This window comes from Callorhinus ursinus, unplaced genomic scaffold (assembly GCF_003265705.2).
Source record: "Callorhinus ursinus isolate GAN/ISIS: 27379988/994484 unplaced genomic scaffold, GSC_fseal_2.0 scaffold564, whole genome shotgun sequence".
Taxonomy (NCBI): Eukaryota; Metazoa; Chordata; class Mammalia; order Carnivora; family Otariidae; genus Callorhinus; species Callorhinus ursinus.
The window spans coordinates 1-10356 of record NW_027397619.1 but is presented as its reverse complement, the minus strand read 5'-3'; the positions used below and the strand labels follow the sequence as shown (position 1 = coordinate 10356).

Genomic DNA, 10356 nt, shown 5'->3' with positions numbered 1-10356 from the left:
GCATGTTGGCTCCTGTTCCCAAGAGATGGCAGAGAGGGAAAGGCCTGAGTTCATCAGCGGGAAGAATGTCATTTCTGCCATGAAGGCCTCCAAGGTTCATGAGGATGGTGAGGCCCCAAGGGAAGGCCCTCCTGCTGTGTCCACACCCTCTCCCTTGAGCCCTCCACGCCCATCATGTGACAGACCTCTGAGGAGACAGTACACTCCCATTTGGCAAGAGACCTGAGCCTCACAGACCCCTTGGAACCTCCTAAGCGCTGGACTAAGGGTCTCACAGAGCATTTCTCAGCCCAGGGAGCTGTGTAAGAGCACTGTGGGCATAAGAAGGAGCATGCCACCTAGAAGGGGACCTGGCACCACCCTCTGCAGACCCCACCAAAACCTGAGGGGGTTTGACAAAACCTGTGTCACATGACACAGGTCTGAAGCCACCCAGCCCTGTCCTGAGATCCGTGGCACGGACCACCCTGAGGACCACGGAGCATGGGGGCCACTCACCACGCGGCCGGGTCGTACTCAGCCCAGACCCGGATGAACTCGTCCAGGGGGTGAGGCCCTAGGATGTAAGGTACTCAAAATTGTCCATGATCACGGCCACAAAGGGGTTCAACATCTGCAGGACAGGAAGGAGAAGGGGTGACGTAGAGAGACCTCAGCCTGCCCTCTACCCTAGCCCTTACCCTCCAGCCAAAGTCTGTGCGAAACCATCATGGCAGCGGAGGCCACTCTGACTCAGTGAGAGCCCATCCAGCCCTGCTCCCCCCAACCTCTGGGCCTCCCTTGCACCACCACCACCACCAGCCCCCGCAGCAGCCAGCCTCCTACCCCGGGATTCTGGGTCCTGCAAACTAACCCAGGTCCCTCCCACTCCCTGCTTCTGCTGTCCTACCCTAATTCATGTTGGCACGCCTCCTGCCCCACCTCCCGTCACCACCCTCTTCCCCACCTAGCCAGCCTTCAAGGAAAACAGTGACTTTGGAGTTAGTAGTTTGGACTCCAGAGGCCAAAAGCTCAGCTTCTTTTTTGTTTAATTGAGTTGAAATTCACATAACATACATTTAATCATTTTGAAGAGTACAACTCGGTGGCTTTAGTGTATTCACAATATTATGCAACCACCTCTCTAGTTTCAAAAATTCTTTTTTTTTTAAAGATTTTATTTATTTATTTGACAGAGAGAGACACGAGAGAGGGAACACAAGCAGGGGGAGTGGGAGAGGGAAAAGCAGGCTTCCCGCGGAGCAGGGAGCCCAATGCTGGACTCAATCCCAGGACGCTGGGATCGTGACCTGAGCCGAAGGCAGACGTTTGACGACTGAGCCACTCAGGTGCCCCTCAAAAATTCTTTATCACCCCAGAAAATGCCTCCTAGTGTAAGCAGTCACCTACTTATTTCCCCTTTCTCCTGTTCCCTAGCAATCTCTGTTCTGCATCTATCAGCTTGTCTATTTGGGGTACTTCACATAAAAGGAATCCTACAATACAGGACCATATAGGGCCTTTTGTGCCTGATTTCTTTCACTTAGCGTGATTTCTTGAGGATCAGTCATTCATTTGGGTCAGAACTTCATTGCTTTTTAAGGCTGAATAATAGTCCATGAGAGGTATATACAAGTTTGTTTATCTATTCATCCATTGATGGATATTTACGTTGTTTCCACCTTTTGGCTGAACTGTTTTCCACAGAAATTGCTACATTTTACATTCCTATCACAATGTGCAAGAGTTACTATTTCTCCATGTCTTTGCCAATGCTGGTTATTTTCCATTAAAAAAATTATTATCTTTCAGGATCCCCGAGCCGTAAGGGCGGCCGCAGTCTCGCGATCCTCCCGCATGCGGCTTTTCTTCTCTTCCTCAGTCCTGCATGTCCGGCGCCGCACACTCTGTCCGAGCGGGTGGGCGCAGCGCTTGAGTGGCTTGGCCCGGAGCGGGCCACATGCTCGGGAAAGGGACTGTGGACTGGAGAGTGGCACAGAGCATGGTGGAAAACCGAGAGCCCCGCGGGGCTGTCGAGGCTGAGCTGGACCCGGTGGAGTGTACCCTTCGGAAGCGGCTCCCCCACCGCCTGCCGCGGAGGCCCAATGACATTTATGTCAACATGAAGACTGACTTTAAGGCCCAGGTGGCCTGCTGCCAAAAGCTTCTGGACGGAGGGGCTCAGGGTCAGAATTCATGCCGTGAGATCTACATTCATGGCTTGGGCCTGGCCATCAACCGTGCCATCGACATTGCCCTACCGCTTCAGGCAGGCAGCTTCGGGTCCTTGCAGGTGGCTGCCAATACCTCCACCGTGGAGCTTGTCAATGAGCTGGAACCAGAGACTGATACACAAGAGCCGCTGACCCGCCTCCGCAACAACTTGGCCATCCACATCCGGTTTCAGGGTTGCACCCAAGTAATGGAAATGAGGATGGCCACGTTATCCACCCACCCCCACATAAGTCGGCTCAGAGATGGCTCTTCTTGTACTGAGTACAGTCACGGACCTTCTACCAGAGCCACGTAAGAAAAGTCTGTCCCCTTACAGCCCAGAGGACTCTGAACTGTGAGGGAGAGTATTGTCTCTTGTTGGGCCCAAGCAATGGGTCTTCACGAGGCTTTGTGGTCTGTAACCATTGTCCTAGACAATAAAAACTACCAAGTTGTGTTAGTATGCAGCCACCCCCCCAAAAATATTATCTTTATAGCCATCCTAGTGAGTGTGAAGCAAGTGTGTAGTTTTGAGTTTCCTTAATGCCCAAAGATGCTGAATGTCTTCATGTGCTTGCTGGCCACTTTGTATATCTTCTTGGCTAAAATGTCTATTCTGATTTTTTGCCCATTTTTATATGGTTGTCTTTTGTAGTACGGTTCTAAGAGTTCTTTATGTATTTTGGATATTATCCCCTTATAAAATATGTGGATTAGTATTTTCTCCCATTCCTTAAATTGTATTTTCACATTTTTTATAATCCCCTTTGACACACAAAAGTGTTTAATTTTGAGTAGTCTAATTTATTTTTTCTTTTGTTCTTGTGATTTTGGTGTTGAATCTAAGAATCCTCTGACAAATCCGAGATCATGAAGATCTGCCCCCTATGCTTTCTTCTAAGAGTTTTGTAGTGTTAGCTCCTTCATCAATTCTGGGTTCATTTTTGTATATGGGATGAGGTAGGGGTCCATCTATTTTTTTGCATGTGGACATCCAGTTGTCTCTTCACCATGTCTTAAAGAAATTATTCTTTCCATACTGAACAGCTTTGGCATCCTTGTCAAAAATCAATTTTCCATAGATATTTGGATTTATTTCTGGAATCTCCATCCCACTCCACTGGTCTGTCCTTATGCCAATACCATACTGCCCCGGTATCATCCTTATTAAGATGTATATAACTGACATAATTATAAGATACTTAAAGTGCATATTGTGGTATATATACATACATAAACATTGTGAAATCATTCCTACCATGTAATTAACACATCCATCACCTATTTTTTTTTTTGGAAGAACACTTGCGTTCTACTCTCAGAAAAATTCAATTATACAATACAGTATTGTCAACTATGGTCACGTTTTACTTTACATCCTCAGATATTATTCATATTATAGCTGAAAGTGTGTACCCTTTTACCAACTTCTCCCTATTTCCCCAACTCTCTAGTCCCTGGCAACGACTCTTTTACTCTCTGTTTCTATGGTTTGACCTCTAAAAAAAATTCCACATATAAGTTATACATGTAGTATGTGTCTTCCCCTGTCTGGCCTTTTTCACCTAGCATAATGCCCTCAAGATCCATCCGTGTTGTCACAAATGACAGAAGGATTTCCTTCTTTCCCATTGCTGAAAAATGTGTGCGTGTGTGCGTATGTACACACACACCAAATCTTCCTTATCTAATTCATCTGTTGATGAACACTTAAGTTGTTTCCATATCTTAGCTCTTAGGATTTTGATTTGCATTTCCCTGATGATAAGTGATGCTGAGCACCTTTACATGTACCTGTTGGTTACCTGTATGTCTTCTTTGGAAAAGTATCTCTTCAGCCACATTGTTTTTACTCATGGTACCTTTATAGTAAGTTTTGAAATAGGGAAATGTGAATTCTCTCACTTGGTCTTCAATTTTCAAGATTTTTTGTTATTTGGGGCTCCTTGCCATTCCATATGAATTTGAGGATCAGCTTTTCCATTCCTTTAGAAAAGCCACTGGACCTCTGACAGGGATCACACTGAATCTAGAGTCTACTTTGTGGGGACATTACCACCTTACCAATATTAAGTCTTCTAATCCATGGACACGCATGTCTTTCCATTTAATTCAGTCTTCTTTAACTCATTTTTGCGATATTTTGCAGGTTTCACTGTTCAAGTTTTCATCTCCATAGGTATTTATTTATTCCTAGGCATTTTATCCTTTTGGGTGCTACGGAAATAGAATTATTGCCTTAATTTCCTTTTCTGGTTGTTTACTATGTGTTGATTTTGTACCCTGACACTTTGATTAACTCATTTATTAGTATTAGTAGCGTGTGTGTGTGTGTGTGTGTGTGTGTGTGTGTGTGTTTCTTCAGGATGTTCTACATATAGAATAGTATCATCTGCAAATAGAGATATCTTTACTTCTTCCTTTCAATTTGGATGCTTTTTATTTCTTTTTCTTGCCTAACTGCTCTAACTAGGACTTCCAGCACGATGTTGAGAAGTGATAAAAGTGGGCATCCTTGGTGATGGGTATTAAAGAGGGCACGTTCTGCATGGAGCACTGGGTGTTATATGCAAACAGTGAATCATGGAACACTACATCAAAAATTAATGATGTAATGTATGGTGATTAACATAATTTAAAAAAAGTGGGCATCCTTGTCAAATTCCTGCTGTTTCGGGGAAAAGTTTGTAGTCTTTCACCACTGAGTATAATGTTAACTGTAGGTTTTACATAAATGTCCTTCATCATGTTATGGATGTTCCCTTCTACTCCGAGTTTGCTAAGTGTTTTTGTCATGAAAGGGTGTTGAATTTTGTCAAATGCTTTTCCTCACCAATGAGATAATCATGTGGGTTTTTTCCTCAACACATTGGTTAATCTTTGTATGTTGAAAATCCATCCGTACATTCCTGGGATAAATCCCCTTTGATCATGGTGTATAATCCTTTTAATTAGTTCCATTGTTGTTGGAACTAGTCTGTTAGTATCTTGTTCAGGATTCTTACTATATATTTATCAGGGACATTGGTTGTAGTTTTCTTTTTTTGTGGCATCTTTGACTGCCTTTGGTATTAGGACAATGGCAGCATCACAGGATGTGTTAGGAGGTGTTTGCTCTTCTACTTTTTGAAAGAATCTGAATAGGGGGCACTTGGTTGGCTCAGTCAGTTAAGCGTTCGAGTCTGGATTTCAGCTCAGGTCATGATCTCAGGGTTGTGAGATGGAGTCCCACGTCGGGCTCTGCAATCAGCATGGCGTCTGCGTGAGATTCTCTCTCTCCCTCTTTCCCTCCCCCCTCTAAAAAAATAAAAAGAGTTTGGATAGGATTTATGTTAATTCTTTTTTAATACCATTTTCTAAATTGTGGTAACACATACATAGCAAAAAGCTTACCAATTTAACCACTTTTAGGTGTACAGTGCAGCGTCATCAAGCACACTGACACTGTTGTGCAATCATCCCCACTGTCCGTCTCCAGAATTCTTCCATCCTCCCCAACTGAAACCCTGACCCCATTAAACCCTAACTCCCACCCCTCCCCCAGACCCTGGCACCCGCCATCCTACATCCTACTCTCTGTCTCTGTGAACTTCACTCGAGGGCCTCAGATAGGTGAAACCATACAGTTATTTTTCCTTTTGTCACTGGTTTATTTCACTTGGCATAATGACTTCACGATTCATTCATATTGAAGCATGGGCCAGAACTGCCTCTCTTGTTAAGGCCGAATGATAGTCCCTTGTATGTTCATGTCACATTTTGTGTACCAATCACTTGTTGATGGGCACTTTGTTTGCTTTTTCCTCCTGGCCATTGTGAATAATAATGCTATGAAAGTATGTGTACAAATATTTATTCAAGTCCCTGTCTTCAATTCTGGCATATGCCCAGAAGTGGAGTTGCTGGATTATACTGCCATTCTATTTTCAGTTTACTGAGGAGCTACCATACTGTCTTCCTCAGCTACTGCACCTCGTCACATTCTCACTGGCGTGAACCAGCGCCTGTTTCTCCAGCACCCCAGCAAACGGCAGGTGCGGCTTTCTTTCTCTTTTTCTCTCATGCCTGTGCTTACTCATCAGTCATGTTGGCTCTCTTTAAAGTGCAGCTCAACTCCCTTCATCCCCACCCTTCTCAAGGCACTGTCACCTCCAACCATCTCCTGACCACTCTTCAGCCTCTCCTGACCAGAGGCCAGAGCAAGGTTTTAAAGTATCAACCAGATTGTGTCATGTCCCTGCTCAATGTTTCCCAGTGGTATCTGCTGACTAGGACCTAGTCCACTTACCGCCCCAACAACCAGTTTCCTGAGGCTCATCTGCCCCAGGCACACCAGCTGGAGTGCTGCTTCTTTGTAACTCATCACCATGGCAGAGGCTAAAATCTAAAGGACAGTTGTCCCGTGGAAACTTAAAACCCTTTCTGAGAAGGAAAGGCAAGGCCCACAGGAGCTCATGACAGAGGGGGTCCTTTTAGAGGTCATCGTCTCTGGGGAAACAGGACCATCAACACAGAATCTGCTTGTAATGTGACATGAATCAGTATCAGGGATCAGTGAGAGATGTAGGGGGGGCCTGGGATGGATTGAGACAGGTGGACACAGGGGCACAGTGACCAGGACTTACCAGAAAGGAGCAAAGGAAGATGGAGGAGATGAAGTAGAAGTAGGCAAAGTCGCTCCCACACTCACTGGCATTGGCGTGCTCATCACAGGCCTGGTTGCTGAGACAAGACGGCATGATCTCATGCCAGGCCTCCCCAGTGGCACTCCTGAGAAGAAGGGCAGAGCCATGAGACCCACAAAGGAAGGCACAGGCCAGCCTGAGAAGAAATCTCAGAAGAGCTGGCTCAAGTGCATACCCTCCCTGGGCTCCCTCCCACAGAGAACCCACTCATACTTAAGGTCTCGGTAAGAGATGCCTACTTCTTAAAAAGAATCCTCTGGCATTAGATTTTCAAATTGATCATTAACTCGGAAAGAACTAGTTACTGAAAACAAGGCACTGCACCAAAAGTCAGCACTATGGTGAGCGCCCCCTCATGGACCTCTGGCACCTCGAAGCCAACACAGCCCTTCCTGGCCTCCCTCACCCAGCATGTGCCATCCCAGGTTTCCCTGATTCAAGAAATGGGGGCTCCATCCCATTTCTTAGGCCAAATATACTGCAGGCATCCCTGCCTCCATTCCTTCTCACCAGCTTCATCAGCTCATCTACCTTCAAAAACCAGCTAGACTCTTACCACTTCTCAGCACCCTGGGCTAAGCAACAACCACCTCCCCTGAGCTGCTGCAATAGCTTCCTTATGGATCTTCCTGCTCTGCCCCACCCAACAGCCAAGTGGGTCCACTACACACAGGTGAGATCAGGTCACTTTTCCTCTCAATGACCCTTCACTCACTGCAAAAGCCAAAATTCACACAACTGCCCACAGCTCTGTGAAACTCTCAGCCTGCTCTTTTACAGTGGTCTCTGCTCAGTCCACTCCAGCCACACCAGCGTCTGCTCTTTCCTGAACACACCAAGAACAACCCCACCAGCCTGAGTGGCCACACTGGAGGACCTTTCTTCATGGACTTTTGTCCCTGGGTAGGCAGCCAGCACGAGGACCAGATGTGCACTAGACTAGCAGGCAGACCAGAGGCCTGCCCCCCCCCCCCGCGACACTGCGGTGTGCCTGCATGGCCAGTGCTCGGCACAAGTTGAGCCCACTTCCCATTAACAATGGCTAGGAATAGCCATTTTTTTTCCCTGAAGGGCAGCTGTCCAATGCCAGGCCTGACTCATACTGGTGCTCACATGTGACACAGAGACCAGGGAGGAAAAGTGATCTTTGAGCACAAAGACTTAAAACTAAGGCTGGTTTCATAGGCCTGCCTCAACTCTTGTAGCATGGGGCAGGACATTAATAAATGAAGAGATGAAATGAACGTAATAGCTAATGTCCAGAGAAATGATGTCATTTGGAGAAAGTATAGGACTAAGGATACTTGTCCATCTGATAAAAAAACAAGAGTCAGAAAACTCTCTCCAGGCAGCTTAGCTAAGCAGATCGGTCTGATCTCCCTCCATAAAATGAAGAACCTCCACGGGCCCTGGAATGCATCTGCCTGGGATTAACCGTGCTGGGCATCTCCCAGCACAGGCCTTACAGCATCCTGGTGCATCTGCATAAACAAACACGTGTGTGGGCACCTCAAGAAGGAGCCCCAGGCAGGGTTTTATGTCAGCACCCCTCCTCCACAAGTCCCTATGAAGCGCTCCTTTCTTCCCTCCTAGGGTCATGTGGTGGGCTTGCCTTAATGAAGGGGACCCTGGAGGCAGTGAGACACATTCACCCCCTCCCCACAGCCCCCAAACCAGGATAGGCCACAGAGAGTGTGTCACATCTCGGAACAAAAGCTGACATGCAGCCCTTTCGAGCACACAGGGAGGTGCCTGAGCCAGAAACAAGCTACTCTGCCTGCCTTGGAGCCTGGAGCCTAGGGAATTGCAGTCCTGTGAGCCACGGGGCAGGTGGAGGCACTCACTCTGGCCAGTTGAGTTCCTTGGGTCCCTGAGTAGCACACTCTGTGTCCCCCTGCCCTGACCTGCTCCCGCCCCCGGCCCCGATCCCACAGACCCTGCAGTCAACAAGGTGAGCAGATGCAGAGCCTATGGCCAGCACACCGAAAAGGCCCTGCTGGACACCTTCTGTCCTCCCAGGCCCTTGGCTGCAGCTTCACCAGAGGCCTTCTTGCCACCCCCAGCGATCTGAGCTGAGGTGATCAAGGCCAGCCTCACCTGGGGCTCTCAGGATGACCTCCCTCATGGATTTCCCTTCCATCTCTCCCGAGGCTCAGGAACCCTTAAGGAAGGAAGGAGGAAGAGGGGAGGAGAAGCTGGGAAGGCCCACTGAGGGGAAGCCAGCACGAGCTGGGGTCGGAGGTGGTGGCCCTCTGGGTCGGCACACGCCCTGACTCTCCTGAACGGAGGAGCCTCTGAGCCTGCGCTGACTCCCCAAACAACACACCTGAACAACAGCATCAAGGCTTGCAAAAACGTCGTGAAGGTGTTGTGCCAGTTGATGCTGGTGTCATCATCCAGAGCAATATTTCCAAAAACCTGAAATGAGAAAGAAGGCTGCAAGGCTTGTCCTATTGGGCCCTCAGGAGCTGTGGCCAGGCAGAAGAGGATGTGTGCACGTGAGGACCCACAAGGCACAGGACGCTGCCCTTAGACACCACCACTGCGGCATGGGCTGGAGGGGCCAACACTTCCAGCCAAAAACGTCACTGCCCACACACCTTCCCCCAGCTCTGCATGTCTACACCTGCAAGTCCGCATGCCGAGTAAAAATGCCACCCGGAGCTAAGTTTACATGGGCTGCGCTATATATAAGACAGGAAGCATTTGAAATCTGTTATCAATGACTCCGAAGCAGTAATTTTATTGGTAATAGCTATGAGGTCAACTTGAAAGTTTCTTTCTAAATTTCTGTGCAAATATCACAATGGGCTTTTTATCCATTTTAATTGATTTATTTTTAGGGTTAGGAATGCAAACAAGTCAGTAACTGTACTTGGCTTAAAATCTGGAATCTGGCTGTTAAGACTTGTAAGAAACTAGCCTTGAAGAATTAACCTAGTGATTATCTTCATCAAAATCTAAACTTAAGATATTTAGGCTTCTGTACAAAAAGTGTTTTGCTAAATTTGTGGTGTATATATAGATCCTTTTTCCGTGTTGTTTTACCAAGAATGTTGTAACTCTGCATCTGTGGTACAGTTCATGGTAGGGATGGTACAACTCACACATTAGCTTTTCTACTTACCTCCTCTAACAAATATGGTTCGTCTAAAGATTCTTAAATTACAACTATGGTCCCCATTCATGTGTGTGTTAGTGATATTTTTTTTTTCCTTGCCTACGTAGTAACAGCTCAATCTAGTGCCATTGCATCCTGGAAAATCTCAAATCATAATGATTATAAAATGGTAAAGGTCTAGGTCATACGCAACACTACTTGGAGGGATTGTTTTATTAAATTTAATGTGAAAAAAAAATCTGGAATCTGGCTGAAAAATTTATGAACTATCACATATTCACCAAAAACAAAGATCAGTGACCCTTCTGGTCTTATAAATTCCCAAACCAAAGCAGGCACAAATATATATATATATAT

At 46.6% G+C, this 10356-nt stretch overlaps 1 long non-coding RNA gene and 1 pseudogene across 1 annotated transcript; one reads left to right on the top strand and one right to left on the bottom strand.

The window, feature by feature from the left end:
- Nucleotides 1-500: 500 nt before the first annotated feature.
- On the bottom strand, nucleotides 501-9319 carry LOC141372058 (uncharacterized). Its single transcript, XR_012377388.1, has 3 exons — nucleotides 9205-9319; nucleotides 6819-6963; nucleotides 501-613 (listed from the first exon to the last, which is right to left on the bottom strand). It is a non-coding gene; the product is annotated as an uncharacterized lncRNA (long non-coding RNA).
- On the top strand, nucleotides 1982-2402 carry LOC112819184 (ribonuclease P protein subunit p20-like; annotated as a pseudogene).
- Nucleotides 9320-10356: the final 1037 nt, after the last annotated feature.